Raw genomic sequence first — 16,725 nt, 5'->3', positions numbered from 1 at the left:
CTATGATAGTTTGGAAGTTATGGCGAGTTTAGTCCTTATTGAGAAATGGGTGGCATCGGGTACGCTGGGCGTAAGTATGGTTACGCTTAGCGTACCTATAAGCATGGAATGGACGCAAGGGCCACCTAGTACGCTGGGCGTACCAGAAGGTACGCTGGACGTACTAGGCGCTGAGGGAAAAGCCTAATTCGATTAGTGTCCCTATTTAAAGAATGAGATGGTCTCATTTCTGACCACCTTCCTAAGTCAATAAACCCTCTCAAACCCTAATATCCATTCTTGAGCTTGTGGGTGGCCATGTTGAGCTTATATGTCTTATTGTGAGCTCTTTGGAGTTAAGAAGGAGCATGGAAAAGAATATAGTTGAAGTCCATGCGTTTGGATCTGAGCGTTCTTGGGGCTAGAGCATCATTTGAAGGTATAAAGCTCAAAGCTTTCCCATTCTTTTGGTCCATGCTTAGTATGGTCCATTTTTAGGGTTTCATGTCCCAAGATTGGAAATTTGTGAGTTGGGGAACTCCAGAGCTTAATAACCTGTCCTTTTAATTGTTTATAGTGGTGAAGAACCATAAAAATCAGATCTTGATCATGAGAATCAACCATGCGTGAGCTATGTGCATTTTGGGTTAAGAAAGTAATAGTTTCATGTGTTGTGACCTTATCAGCCATGCAAGGGCCTAAAGTCGTTAACTTTATTGAGTAAGAGATGTTAGGAAGTCCAGATCCAAGAGATGAGTTAAGGTCTTAAGGGGTGAAGACCCATAAATTAGAGTAAGCAAAACTAAGAGTATGCGCGGCATAATTCCAGTACGGCCCACGTACTGGGTCGAGGTCCCCGATCAGTTTCATGCGTGCTTGAGTACACTGAGCGTGGCAATTAGGTACGCCCCGTGTAATCTCTCTATACGCTTTTGGACTAGACTTTATTGCTGGGCATTAAGTGTTGGACCTAAATCTTTGGGCTTGTGTATTTAAGACTATGAGCAGAGAAAAATAATATAATTATTCCTTGGGCCCTTGGGTTGGGCTTGTCATGTAGGTTGAGGTGTGGGCTTCGAGGAGGCCCATTTATTATTGGGCCTTGGTGGGCCCAATGGGTCTAGGGCATTGATGGGCTGGTAGGTGGTCTATGTTTAGACCCAATTAGTGAGAGGTTAGACTAAGCTCCTAATTTAGATAATTGTGGGTTTGGCACAAAGTTAGAGGCTGGTGCGTAGCAGCAGTGTGTATAGGAGCTGTTCTTCATCTGAGGTGAGTCTTCTCACTATACTTTACCTAGAGTAGTAATCAGAGTTATGTGACAGACTATTTTGTATGCTATTTATATGATGTGATACACTGCATTATTTCTATGTGATTTATGATATGTATGCTTTAGAGTTTACAGAGTTAGGACCGGAAGGTCTACAGAGTTAGTACCAGAGGGTCCACAGAGTTATGGGATTGGAGGGTCCCACTGAGTCACATTGACCAGAGGGTCAAACAGAGTTATAGCCTCGAGTGGCTAATATGTGTTGTATGTGGTATTTTGGGGAACTCACTAAGCTTCATGCTTACCGTGTTATGTGTTATGTGTTTCAGGTTTTCTTCTCAGGATCGCGGGACGATATCAACTTGATTATACACACTAAAGAAAGAGTTATGAGGATCCTGGATTATTACGGATTTGTGCTTTGTAATTGAATAAAAGAGATTTTTATACAATATGTTACGAAAAGTATGAATTTTAGAAATGAAAAATTGAGGGATTCGGATGCACCTTCGGGTATATCTAGACTCAAACTGAGGAAATGAGGAAAATTTTCAAAATAAATGATTTTTCTAAAACGAGCAGGAGTTTCTAAGAGAAAATGGGAAGGAGCAGTGTGTGCAATCAGCCAGAGCCCGAATGGTGATTTCCCAAAATACCCTTACTTTTGTGTTATGAAATATGTTATGAGATATTATGCATGCTAGAGATAGGCTAGGTATTTAATATTTTAGGACTAGAGTGTCCTGATTAGTGATGCCTTAGCCTAGGAGTTGCTGTTATTTGTGATGCACTTTTGAGTATGTGTTGAGTAAGAGTATCCAGCAGGAATCATATATAGAGAGGGATTTGGGTAGAGGAGTAATCTAGGAGAGATACGTGGATGAGAACTGGAGGAGCCTATTGAGATAGTAGTTAGATGCCCGCATGGGGTAGAGTCTCTTGAGTTAGGTGACACCTGCTTAGTGTGAATAGAGCCAATAGAGCTATATCCTAAAGTGGTTTTACGTGCTGGTAGAGATTGTTCAATGCCTGAATGCTACTTGCTTCGTGCTTCGTAGAACTCTCGATGATGGGAGTTAGCTACTAAGTGAATATGATGATACTCAGGAGGTAGATGGCTGGCATCATTAGGAGTTCTTCAGCACCTGATGGCAGAGAAGTGTGAGAACCTAGGAAGAGACTAGGGGGTGACCATGGTTAGATGAGTGCGCTGACAAAGTGGAGCATTTCGCTGGGGAGTGAACACGCGTGACGGAATTGGTGATCAAAAAGATTGAGCAGCTACCTAGAAACTCTGGGATGGTCCATGTAGAAAGTATGGGTAAGTGTGGCAAGTAGTATGGGCCCGCACTACCGAAAGCAAAGGACCCATACTCGATACAGGGGATATTCCAGAGGATCTAAGTAGAAGATTGAGAGGCGATATCATGGTTAGGGTACCATGATTGGTAGCAGACTGAGAGGTGATATCATGGTTCGAGTACCATGATTGCTAGTAGATCGAGAGGTGATAACATGGTTCGAGTAGCATGATTGGTAGTAGATTGAGAGGCGATATCATGGTTCGGGTACCATGATGGGTAGCAGATTGAGAGGTGATATCATGGTTCGAGTACCATGATTGGTGGCAGATTGAGAAGTGATATCATGGTTCGAGCACCATGGTTGGTAGTAGATTGGGAGGTGATGTCATGGTTAGGGTACCATGATTCATAGAAGATAGTGCTTATGCCTTTTCCAGCTATCCCGTTGGTATTGTTTGACTAAGGTCGGATGTGATAGAGTCTGGGGGCAAGAGGGTCGTGTTGCACGAGTTTCGATGAGGCATACCTTGAGAGGGAAATAGGGTTAGTCCTAAGGAATTTTGGTGAGATGCCAGTAGGAGTCACGGGACACAAGGATGAGTAAGGATGGTGTTTATGGGAGATTACGGTCTGAGTTGAGCGATCAGTCGATAGTGGAGGTGTCACCTTATGTGACCCGAGTGGTGTTATTTCTGTTTCTTGAGGGAGACGTAGGAGGTGTTGAGATTTCGGTTTCTGAGTTTGGGGTGAGCCTTATGGGATCGCACTGATGGTGATCTTCAATCAGAGTATCTGGCAGTAGGTCTGTTGCGAGGGAATGATATAGCTTGAGTAGGTTGTCAGTGGGGACTGAGATAGTCAAGGACCAGGATACACCATATTTGAGTATAGTAGGGCATGTGTTAGCTGTAGCTTTGGACGATCAAGAGGAGTATATCAAGGCGGTGACTCTTATTGTCTTTGATGGGTATAGAGAGTTGAAATGTGGTTTCTGCTCTTATGATAAGGGACGTTTCAAAGCGATGGGCGAGGAGTCTAGGATGAGGAGTATGATAGTTCATTATTTCCAGATTAAGAGTTAGGGTTAATACTGGACAGTTGGGAGGTCCGGTAATGGTATGGTGTGAGATTCTAAACGACTAGAGGTAGTCTTGATGGTAAGTTCTGAGGATTTCATCCGAGATTCGAGTATTTAGAGTTGCTTGGTCTCTGTTGGGGAGATCATCGAGCGTTGCATATCACCTTCCAAGAGTAGGTGCGATGTTATTGGCGGAATCAGTCTGTGGGATTGATTTTCGGTGCGCCAATTGGTGATGGTTCGATCCCTAGGTGGGGGAGAATCAGCTATTTTATTGAGCGGATCAAAGATTCATTCAACAATGGTTAGAGATCTGGATATAGAGACCTACGGTGCGGATTCATGAATCCAGGGTTATTGGTGATCAAGGCGAGGTGCAGAGCGAGTTAATGCAAATGGTATATGGTTGAAAAAGGACGAGTGTCTCCACAGCAAGTGACCGTTGGTTGGAGACCTTGTGGTGGATAGGAATTCTTTAAGGTTATAATGATGAAATAAAGGTGGTTGGCTCGCAGGGTAGTCCGTTGGTTGAGGAATGCTGGTTCAATGTTTGGGCTGTTATGTAGTTTGGGAAGGGCAGGAGTTGATTAGTCAACCAATTTCAAGGTCATTATGAGTTTTCTAGCATGGGTATGAGCAAAATGGGAAGGAGTTTCAGATTGCCATCAACATGTTCTGGGTCGTTGATGATCCCTCCATATTTCAAAGTGAGAATTTGAAGTATTGTGAATTTCGGGTTGTATATCAGGAATATCAGTGGCTGAGGAGAGACTTTGTGAGGTTCTAGGGTGGTGTATCAAGGTATCCGAGTTTAATGTCTTGGATTTCAGATAATTTTGGGTCGTGAGTTGAGACGGCAAGTGGTGTGTCAAGCATCTATGATTCCAGTGGGAGCCCTTTCGGTTAATGACGACAAGTGGATTATCTAAGGCAATGGATTGCAGCAAGGAAAGGTGTTTTGTTATGACGATTGCCGTCGGTTATAGTGGTGGATAATTCAGGTAGGTGTGTGCATCTATCTATGGATGATCCGAAGAGCATGAGTTAAGGATCGCAGTGTGGGGTCGACCTAAGGATGAGATTGTGAAGTGCTAAGAGCAAGTGGGGTGAGACTACGGAGAGCTGCAGTTTAATGAGTCATAGAGAGGGTGTTGTGATGCTACGGGCAGCCGTAGTACTCACTAGTCAGAGAGAGGGTGTTGTGATGCTACGGGGAGCCGTAGTAATTGATGGGTTATGAGCAAAACATCATTCCTATGGTGTACATGCAAACCCTAATAGCTTTTGGATCTAGTTTGTCTAATGAACATGCAATTGAATATCCAAAGCTATAAACCCTAGATCTAGCATACAATTAATCATATTAACATATGAAAGGGTTTTAGATCTTACCTTGATTGTTATGTAGCAATAACAATCTCAAATCCTCCTTTGTAATGGCTTTAGAAAGCTTAGAATCACAAGTGTCAGCCCTCTAATGGCTCACAAACACCAAGAGCAAGAGGATGAAGAATGATAAGAGAGGAGGCACCCAAAAACGTGTAGAAACCCTAAGGAATTAGTTGGCCACGTTTTTAGTGCCCTAGGGGTCCTTAAATAGTGAGGCTATTAGGGTTATCTAACAAGGAAACCCTAATTTGACTGCTTAGGCCCTAAGCAGCCCATGGACTCCCTCCTTAGAGGCCTTGGACGATTTCTAATGGGTTTCCCCATAGAATTCGTCCACTCCATCCTCTATGGAGTCCATTAGCCCAATATTCAACTATCACACAATTGACAGTTCTAGTCCCCTTTATTTAATTAATGTCTTTTAGCCACAAAGTTAATTCTTATTAATTCTTGAGTAATATTAATTAAACAATATGATTTCTCCTTTAATATATTATTCTCATAGTATAGTAATAAATCATAATTAATCCTCTCTCTCCATAATTCATCCTATCAAGTTGCTTTGGTGAACGCAACCCAAAAGGACCATGCACCATCGGGTCAAGTACATACCAAAATAGTTATGGACTTACACACTAATCTAATAGTCTCCCACTTGGATAAGTCTAATAACTATTCTGCGTATGACTTCAGATCCTGATCTGCATACGTAGCTTTCAAAAACCGCTGTCAACTCTAATCCTTTCAGAAGCATGTCGTTTAGATAAGGGATCATATATTCCTCCATTCTAGATATCATATAGACATGAGACATGGATTTCAATCATTCTCTCTATACTGTTTCCCGATTTCCGATTTATGACGACTGACAACAGACTACAATTAAACACATCAAATTAGTCCCGGCTTGGCCAAGCGCTTATGTGCCATCACTAAATCATCGAGGGGCCCACAGATATCGCTTTCATCCCACTTTGGATAAAAGGAACGGATAAACTTTGATTCAATGCTTGCTTGCACTCACTCACCGAATCACACACAACAATATGTTTTATGACACCAATTTAGTGGTGCGTTTACATATTATCAATGTGTAACCGACTCACAAGATACAACTCACACATCTTGGTTTCAAGAATATAAGATATTATCGTCTCACCAATCACTCGTGATAAAATCCATGAAGTGATCCAAGTGAGCGTGGGTTTAATCCAATGCTCAAATCATATTCATAAGCACTCATGAACGTTGCAGCAAACATTTGCTTATATCTAATACACTTTAGACAATCCACACACCAATTCACAACAGTCTTCATTCATACCTACTTCCAACATATGAACGACTGTGGTCCATTCAAATAATTTTATTGTTCTGAACCAAATTAATTATTCAGGAAGTCAAAACATGCAAAGTGAAACACAAGAATAATACTAATCCCATATGGCCCCAAACTCTGGGTATAAATAAAATATTTTAATAAATCACCATATTGATTACTCATTATTTGTTGTTCCGGGTAATCAACTTCTTACTTGAATTATTACTACACTTGTCCTATGCTCTCAGCATGCACACAATTTTTACCTACGGTCCTTACTTTGTGAAATAGATCAAATGAACACATTTCCAATCATACTCATTTCACAACTCCCAATCCTTATCATAAGTATAAGAATATCAAATTCTTGTTACTTATGCTAGATTCTAACATTTTATGCAATGATTCTTTCGTAAAGTCATAGCTCAAAATCATCAAGACTTGGCCAATCTCTATCAGAAACAATTCTATAGATATGATGTCTCTCACTCAAAGTACATTCCTTTGAACATCCTTCTTGCATAAAAGTTTCTAATCTAGACATAGATTCTCAATATCCAACTCCCAACATGGAAACATTTCCATATTCACCATATGATAATTCATTCTTAATAGAGTCTTATCTATTCATAATAATGTCATCCAATACCATACTTCCAACTACTCACAAGCGACCAATCCTCAGCGAGCTTTGGATCGTCCTTTGATAGTTGTTTGATTATATTAGTTAAAACTGATTCTAGTCCTTTTTCCCTCTAAATGCGCTAGACATTTGGAAAATTTTAGAATAGTCAAATATAATAACACTGGCAATCAATCCTATACCCGAAGCATATGGGACACGATGCATAATGTCTTACATAAAGATATGATACTTTATCAATCTTCTTCCATAATATTTTGTGTCTCGTTCTTACAATTCGAACTATGAAGAGGGATACCGTAATCATAATCGAAATTTAAGAACACACTATGTATTATTTGACTAAATTTATTAACATTTCTCAATCTAAGCTTTAGATATTGAAATTTCTCAATCTAAGCTTTAGATATTGAAATTTCTCAATCTAAGCTTTAGATATTGAAACGGAGTACAATATTCTCTCCCATAATTATAGCAAAACAACTTTTCAACCGTTACGACTTTGCAAAGTATAACTCTTGTTTTCTATAATTAATATTGCTAACTTGCAGTACTTGACTTAATAATCATACAAGCACAACATTTATTCTCCCACTATCATGATGATTATTATCATATAAGCATAACACTTATGCTCCCACTAGCTTTGACATGTTTTAGAAAACAACTGAACTTCCAGAAAACAATACTTATTGAATTTCTGAAGTTCATATTTCTAATACCTAAGGCTTTGATAATCCTTTATATAAGCTTCTTAAACTTATACACCTTTGCCTTAAATAGCTCATATGTGTGTCTAAACAATTCAGACTAATTGCCAAATCTCACAATTCGAATTATGGAAAGGGATACCGTAACCATAATCGAATTCGAGAATACAATTTCACAATCACTATCTTCTTAAAATCTCTCTTAGTGAAAGAATTTCCTCACAGTAATTTTCATGAAGGAGGGAATCTTATGACACTTAGATTTTATGGTGTATGTGTTCCTATCCATGTGAATTTGTCAAAATCAAAGTTTGCGACAAATCCAAACTCATATGGACTGAAGTTTCTCAATCTTGATTTCTTGTTTTATGGTAACATGAGTGCCTACCATGTCTTCCAAATAGTTAAGCAGATCACCCTTTCATATCAATGTACTTTTCATTGATCAAAGTGCTTGCCTTTTATGCGTTCAAATGAGAACTCATAGAACTCACATGCATAACTAACTCAATTAGAATAGCCCAAAAACAAAATAATGTCAACACGATAGGTCATAAACCTCAAGTCGTGTGCTAGTGATGATTGATAAGGTTTATTCTTGATTTGTTCTTGAAACCTTTCAAGACCATTGAGACTCCCACTGACTCCTTGACATATAAGATTCTCTTGTCAATAAATTTTTTTTGACAAACAAATATTCAAGAGTTAGTGTAGCTTTTATCAAGACAAAACACTTCACAAAATTGGTCCTAGTTGATCTTTGTCTTATCCAAGACATCACAACTTTCCAATTTCAAAACTTTTCCAAATTCCACATTTGATGAATGTTATAAACCTTCTTGAGACTTGTCACTCAATTCACAATCTTAACTCTGAGACTTGTTTTTGGAGTGAAGTATGATTGACTACTTGATTTAACCATTTCTTCAATTCTCGATTCCTCTTCTCAGACATACAATTGTACTAAGACTCACTTAGAGGATTAATTGAGATATGGTTCTTAATCATTAAGACCTATCATAAAACATAATAAAAGGTACTCTCCCTTCTTCTTAGAATAGAGAAACTTTTATCTTTCTGCCTACTTGATTCTTCTTATTCGTTCTGCTATTTATTGAAACTCTTTCAATCAACTGAGAATTACACTTAATCTCATAAGTATAATCATATTTACTTAACCTTAGTAAATCATGACGAATATCTTTGTTACTCTTGTGGTGGACTTGATCAGCACACAACCTTGTGTACTCGATCTCCTAGTCCTTCACTTGACACTTTGTCAATGAAGTTGTCTGATTTCCAAATATGAAATTTCTCATTCATCATGCAACCAAGTTGTATGATTCCAAGTTCCTGTCCAATTGAAACTTGGGCGATGAGAAACTTTCCCTATTTGGTAAATTCTTGACCTTTCCACAAATAACATAATTAAGAATCAAATCCATTATTGCTAACAATAGAAACTTACAAACATCAATTTTTCATACACGCCATTGCAAAGATAAATAAATAATATAAAATCAAAATATATTTTATTGCGCAAAAATTTGTCCTTACAATGCAATTCAACTGAAAAACTATGTTGTTACATATTCCTAAGCAATCTATTCTAACTCCAAGTAGTAGCTTAAGAATCTAATCTTCAAGCAATGCGATCGAAATTCATTTCCTCACGATTAGATTTAGCTCACTTCTTCCCTTAAGCTTCCTTTCTTTTCTTCGATCCTCCAAAACATCAAAATGAAATCGTATCACATCATGTATCAAGAATCTAGAATAGGAACATAAAAGAGTTAGTTAATGGATTTTACCTAAAGTAGAGCCACACGTTTTGACTCTCCCATCTCTTAGATCTTTTAGGTAAATAGGGCAGTTTCGTCTCCTATGCCCCTTCTCTTGGCAATAAAAGCAAATTGACTCTTTTGGAACAGCACCCAGAACTACTTTTGACTTTGCCTTTCTCTTATGATCAAAATTTCGATCATGGCATGCCTTTCATTGCCATTGCCTTCATCCATAGAGGTCTGGAAGGCAGATTCACCAATCAACTTTGCTTTTCCAGTGCGCCAAACCATTGCTGATTCAGCAGCAATAAGCATATAGTTGAGATCGATGAGGGTCACATCATGGTTCATCATATAGTACTCTCTTACGAACTTACTATATGAGTCAGTAAGCAACTGAAGAACCAGTCAACAGCCAACTCCTCATAGATAACGGATCCCAATATTCTTAACCTATCAATGTGTGACTTCATCTCTAGGACGTGTGCACACGCTGACTTTCTTTCTTCATGTTTACTTGCCAAAAGGGCTTGAGTGAGTTTGAACTTTTCAAGCCCTCGAACTTGTGGGTTAGGGAGAATAATTGGAGGAGGTGGAGGAAATGAAGCATGATCTCTTGTTCCTCGATCATATCATGGAACATCATCTTCATTTGGAAAGCATGTTCCATGGGATTTGGGAAGACCATAGTTGTCATACTTTGACATCTACAAAGCGGGAGAAAATTCAAGTTAAGTTGATTAGAATCCTCGATGTGACACCCAAATGAAACATCGAGGCTAGGATCCAACACAATACTCTAAAACCTAGTAGAGGGATGCTGTAATCTAGTTGCAGAATATTTGAAGGTAGGTAAATGACGATTTACCAATTTCCACCATGAAAAACGAAAAAAAAAAGAAATTTAAGTTTTAAATCTATTGAAAATTCCTAGATATTTTGAGATTCACTGAACTTTTCAATGGCATGTTCGAATCTTGATATGCTCCACGATTTGTGACTGGGATGCCGAGGATCACAAAACAAGGTGTGAATAACCATGCAAACTTACATGGTTCCCCAAATGTTACAGTCACCTATTCGATGTGCTGGTTAACCACACACGCTCCACCGAACTATGACAAACAATGAGTCACCCTTTGCTACCTTTGTTTAAAACCATTTAGTGTGCCGGTTAACCACACACGCTCCACTAATGTCTTCGCAAGGGCACAAAGTGTAATTTCATGGAATTGCATCAATTCACTTTTGCTTAAAGTAACTAAGATTGGGAATTTTGTAAAAACATTTAGTTACTTTTGTACTTCATTATACCTATAATGGAAGGTTTCTGTCCTATCCTACCTGTTCAGCTAACGACCCTCCACTAGTCAAGAGTGCGGTGGGTAAGAGTGGATACCCATTCAATCGCCCTTTTATAGGCAATTTCCTTTAACACCCCTTATAGACCAACTTCGTGAATGAGGCCTATTAACGGTAAGACTGACTGTTACTCATACATATATAATACTAGACTTTTAATGTTATATATATATATATATGTATGTATGTATGTATATGTATATATATATATATATATATATATATATATATATACATAGTACAGGGTGTATTTTACACTTTTAAAATACTCGGCGGTCTAATTTAATAAATTATACTTTTAATTTAATTAAATGTAAACCAAAACTTTATGGGTTTATTAAATATCCTTTAATTATACACCTTAATTAATTAATAAAACCATAAGGGTGTGATTTGAACTTTTCAAAACAATACTAGGATTTTAGAATTTAACATTTCTAAATTAAACTTTTAATCAACTTTTAAATTCCAAAACTTGAGGGAAAGTTTTGAAACATTTCAAAATATTAGGGTTTAACTTATTTAAATTTCAAAAACAAAACTTTTAAGTTCAAATTTAAACTATAAAACCTAAAGGGATTAATTTGACACTTTTCCAAACTTTTGAAGAATATTCTAGATCACAAAATTCAAATAAGGCATTTAACAATTAATTGGTGGTTATCTAATTTGACCTAGTCCAAATTCTTGCAAGATAATTCACCAAATAATTCAAATAATTAAATCTAATCATATAAGGAAATAATTATTTAACTAATATGAAGTTATCTTTAATTTTGGAAAAGATAATCACCCAATATCATAAAAATCTGATTTATATCAATAAAAAACATTTTGGTAACTATCCCACAGCCAAAGAAGCACAAAATCCCGATTTTCCCTCTTTCTGACCAGCTGACTTGTCGAGTCAAGCATGAACTCGACGAGTTCACCATGGACTCAGCGAGTTCAGCCCCCAGAAACCCTAAATTTCGAATTTTAAGCAAGGATAATCCATAATAGTATCAAATACATCAAATAAACAGCCATGGCTCTCATACCCTAACTGCTTTTGGATCTAGTTTCTCTAATGAACATGCAATTGAATATCCAAAGCTATAAACCCTAGATCTAGCATACAATTAATCATATTAATATATGAAAGGGTTTTAGATCTTACCTTGATTGTTATGTAGCAATAACAATCTCAAATCCTCCTTTGTAATGGCTTTAGAAAGCTTAGAGTCACAAGTGTCACTCCTCTAATGGCTCATAAACACCAAGAGCAAGAGGATGAAGAATGATAAGAGAGGAGGCACCCAAAAACGTGTGGAAACCCTAAGGAATTAGTTGGCCACGTTTTTAGTGCCCTAGGGGTCCTTAAATAGTGAGGCTATGTTATCTAACAAGGAAACCCTAATTTGACTGCTTAGGCCCTAAGCAACCCATGGGCTCCCTCCTTAGAGGCCATGGACGGTTTCTAATGGGTTTCCCCATATAATTCGTCCACTTCATCCTCTATGGAGTCCATTAGCCCAATATTGAACTATCACATAATTGACAGTTCTAGTCAACTTTATTTAATTAATGTCTTTTAGCCACAAAGTTAATTCTTATTAATTCTTGACTAATATTAATTAAACAATATGATTTCTCCTTTAATATATTATTCTCATAATATATTAATACATCATAATTAATCCTCTCTCTCCATAATTCATCCTATCAAGTTGCTTTGGTGAAGGCAACCCAAAAGGGCCATGCACCATCGGGCCAAGTACATACCAAAATAGTTATGGACTTAGACACTAATCCAACAGTACTCACTAGTCAGAGAGAGGGTGTTATGATGCTACGGGGAGCCATAGTACTTACTAGTCAGAGGAGGGTGTTGTGATGCTAGGGGAGCCAGAGTGCTTACTAGTCAGTAGGAGGTTGTTGTGATGCTATGGGGAGCCGTAGTACGCAGTAGTTAGCGAGACGTTGTTATGATGAAGCACTCTTGATCAGAGCATGATGTAGAAGAGTTTTAGGCTTGAATATCCCTAATTTATGAGTTTTTGGGAGCCTGGTGGTCAAACCAGGAGCAAGACCGGGGTCTCATCAATGATCGGGAATCATTATATTATTAGTAGGGTGTGGACATCGTAATCCGAAGGAATTGGATAGGTGAAGTACACATGGTTTGCGGGTCATGATGCATGAGTTGAGTGGTTCATTGGGACGAGTGGTTCCAGCTACGGGTCGGACCAAACTCTCGAGTTGAGTTGAGTCCTGGTGGTGTGTTGGGTAGACGAGATGAGATTCTGGAATCGGAGGTGGTTTCCATGTGAGGGGTATTGTTTGTCATATTATGTCTTTGACCTAAGTAGGTCAGAGCCTTGGTTCGGGAGGTGCAGCGGGATGCACGGAACTATTGAGCAGTAAACAACAGAGTTCAGGGGTGATCCGATCTTCAGTAGAGTTGTGGTGTTCGCTTGAGGGAAAGAAAACTGTGTGACTTATGTGTCACTAAGAGTTAAGACAGTTATTATAAGATGGGAATCGGTGAAACCTTCTTGGTTATGGGATGGGTGAGCTTCGGGTTCATCTATTGGGTTTATAGAGGTCAGAGAATATTCCCATGCGCACATGATCTTTTCCTTGTGTCCTAGATTAGAGTTTTGGGTTCATCCTCTCTAATGGATCTTGATGATTTCCCTTGTAGTGGGTCCTAGAGAGAGAGGGAGATTATGACATTTTCGTCCTTTTGAGTTGCAATCGGGATTGATCAGGGAATCAGGGTTGGTAGGGTGTTCTTAGGGTCTGTTAGTCGGTGGGCGATTAAACGAATAATGTTTCGAGTGTGGTTTGGCAAGGAAATAGACCGCAAGAGTTTTCAGGTTATGGAGATTCAGATTGGGTACCACAGCCGCAGTTGGGTCTGCCCCTTTCGGGTCTGGCGCCCCCGGTGGGAACGAGTATCCTTGGAAGTGATTGTTGCATGGTTTCAGGACCTTCAGTGGTGCATCTCGGTTTGTTGGGTCCGAGCTATGTGTTAATAAAGAGTGATTTCGAGGGAGAAATCTAATTCAAGTGGGGGAGAATTGTAACATCCTGTTTCAAATATTCTGTGATTAGGGTTCGTGAGCCACGAGTCGGGCATGGGGAGGTCTCGGGTTGCAGCGAGTTGCCAAAGCGTAGGGCATCTCATCACCTTTCAATTTATATGAGGATCTTTGGAATCTGAGATATATCTAGAATCTATGATAGTTTGGAAGTTATGGCAAGTTTGGTCCTTATTGAGAAATGGGTGGCATCGGGTACACTGGGCGTAAGTATGGTTACGCTTAGCGTACCTATAAGCGTTGAATGGACGCGAGGGCCACCTAGTACGCTGGGCGTACCAAAAGGTACGTTGGACGTACTAGGCGCTGAGGCAAAAGCCTAATTCAATTAGTGTCCCTATTTAAAGAATGAGATGGTCTCATTTATGGCCACCTTCCTCAGTCAATAAACCCTCTCAAACCCTAATATCCATTCTTGAGCTTATGGGTGGCCATGTTGAGCTTATATGTCTTATTGTGGGCTCTTTGGAGTTAAGAAGGAGCATGGAAAACAATATAGTTGAAGTCTATGCCTTGGATCTAAGCTTTCTTGGGGCTAGAGCATCATTTGAAGGTATAAAGCTCAAAGCTTTCCCATTCTTTTGGTCTATGCTTAGTATGGTCCATTTTTAGGGTTTCATGTCCCAAGATTGGAAATTTGTGAGTTGGGGAACTCCATAGCTTAATAACCTGTCCTTTTAAGTGTTTATAGTAGTGAAGAACCATAAAAATCAGATCTTGTTCATGAGAATCAACCATGCATGAGTCATGTGCATTTTGGGTTAAGAAAGTAATAGTTTCATGTGTTGTGACCTTATCAGCCATGCAAGGGCCTAAAGTCGTTAACTTTATGGAGTAAGAGATGTTAGTAAGTCCAGATCCAAGAGATGAGTTAAGGTTTTAACGTGTTAAGACCCATAAATTAGAGTAAGCAAAACTGAGAGTACACGCGGCGTAATTCCAGTACGCCGCGCGTACTGGGTGGAGGTCCCCAATCAATTTCATGCGCACTTGAGTACGTTGAGCGTACGAAGGAGGTACGCCCCGCGTAGTCTCTATGTACGCTTTTGGGCTAGACTTTATTATTGGGCCTTAAGTGTTGGACCTAAATCTTTGGGCCTGTGTATTTTAGACTATGAGCAGAGAAAAATAGTATAATTATGCCTTAGGCCCTTTGGTTGGGATTGTCATGTAGGTTGAGGTTTGGGATTCGAGGAAGCCCATTTATTATTGGGCGTTGGTGGGCCTAATGGGTTTATGGGCATTGATGGGCTGGTAGGTGGTCTATCTTTAGACCCAATAAGTGAGAGGTTAGACTTAGCTCCTAATTGAGATAATTGTAGGTTTGGCACATAGTTAGAAGCCGGTGCATAGCAGCAGTGTGTATAGGAGATGTTCTTCATCCGAGGTGAGTCTTCCCACTATACTTTACCTAGAGTGGTAATTAGAGTTATGTGACAGAGTATTTTGTATGTTATTTATATGATGTGGTACACTGCATTATTTTTATGTGATTTATGATATGTATGTTTTAGAGTTTACAGAGTTAGGACCGGAAGGTCTACCGAGTGAGGACTAGAGGGTCCACAGAGTTATGGGACTGGAGGGTACCACTGAGACATATTGGCTAGAGGGTCAAACAGAGTTATAGCCTCAAGTGGCTAATATGTGTTATATGTGGTATTTTGGGGAACTCACTAAGCTTCGTGCTTACCGTGTTATATGTTATGTGTTTCAGGTTTTGTTCTCAGGATCGTGGGATGGCACCGACTTGATTGTACACACCATAGAAAGTGTTATGAGGATCCTGGATTATTACGGATTTGTGCTTTGTAATTGAATAAAAGAGATTTTATACAATATGTTATGAAAAGTATGCATTTTAAAAATGAAAAATTGTTTTAAATTTTCATGTCGTTACAAGCTCCAATCCCGAAGACTTTAGATTTGTGGAAGTTGACCTTGACGCTGGAAGAAACATAGAAGCACTTCAGGATATGAGCTAGATTTTTGAGATTAGATCGTGACCACTCTCCAAGAAATAGTGCGTCGTCAGCATAGATGAGATGGGAGATTGTATATCCTCCGTGTGGAATATTGACGCCTTTAAAGATACCTTTTTCTCCTGCTGATTTTAGGGCAACGTTTAAGCCTTCCATTGCTATTATGAATAGGAAACAAGAAAGCGGATCTCCTTGACAGACCCTCTATTTATATTGAATTCTTTGGTTGGAACTCCATTCATAATGATGGAAGCACGTGAGGAGGAAAGACATACACAGATCCGCCCTCTCCATTTGTTCCCGAATCCTATCTGAGAAAGTATAGAATCCAAGTATTCCTAGTTAACCGAGTCGAAAGCTTTGTCAAAGTCAAACTTGAATAGCAACACCTTCTTTTTGATTTTTTTTTGCCCATGCACAAATTTTATTGATAATTAGCGGCCCATCTAATATGTTATGGTCCTCTACATAAGCCGATTGTACATCTCCGATGATCTTCCCAATGACAGTTTTAGGTCTCGTAGCTAATAGCTTGGTAATAATCTTATTGAGACAACCAACTAAGCTGATTGGACGAAATTCGTTGAGAGAGATAGGGTCTTTGGTTTTGGGAGCAAGTGTGATGAAGGATGAGTTACAAGAATGGGATAGGGTACCATGGTCTTCAAAATGGCGAACAAAGTTCATAATATCAGTGACTAAAATGTTCAAGCATCTTTTGACGAATTCGAAAGTTAACCCATCGGGACCAGGTGCTTTATTGTTCCCACATGACTAAACAACCGCCTTTACCTCCTCTAGTTCAAATGCGGCT

The sequence above is a fragment of the Lactuca sativa genome, chromosome 3 (assembly GCF_002870075.4).
Source record: "Lactuca sativa cultivar Salinas chromosome 3, Lsat_Salinas_v11, whole genome shotgun sequence".
NCBI lineage: Eukaryota > Viridiplantae > Streptophyta > Magnoliopsida > Asterales > Asteraceae > Lactuca > Lactuca sativa.
The sequence above is the reverse complement of the archived record's forward strand: the minus strand, read 5'-3'. Positions refer to the sequence as shown.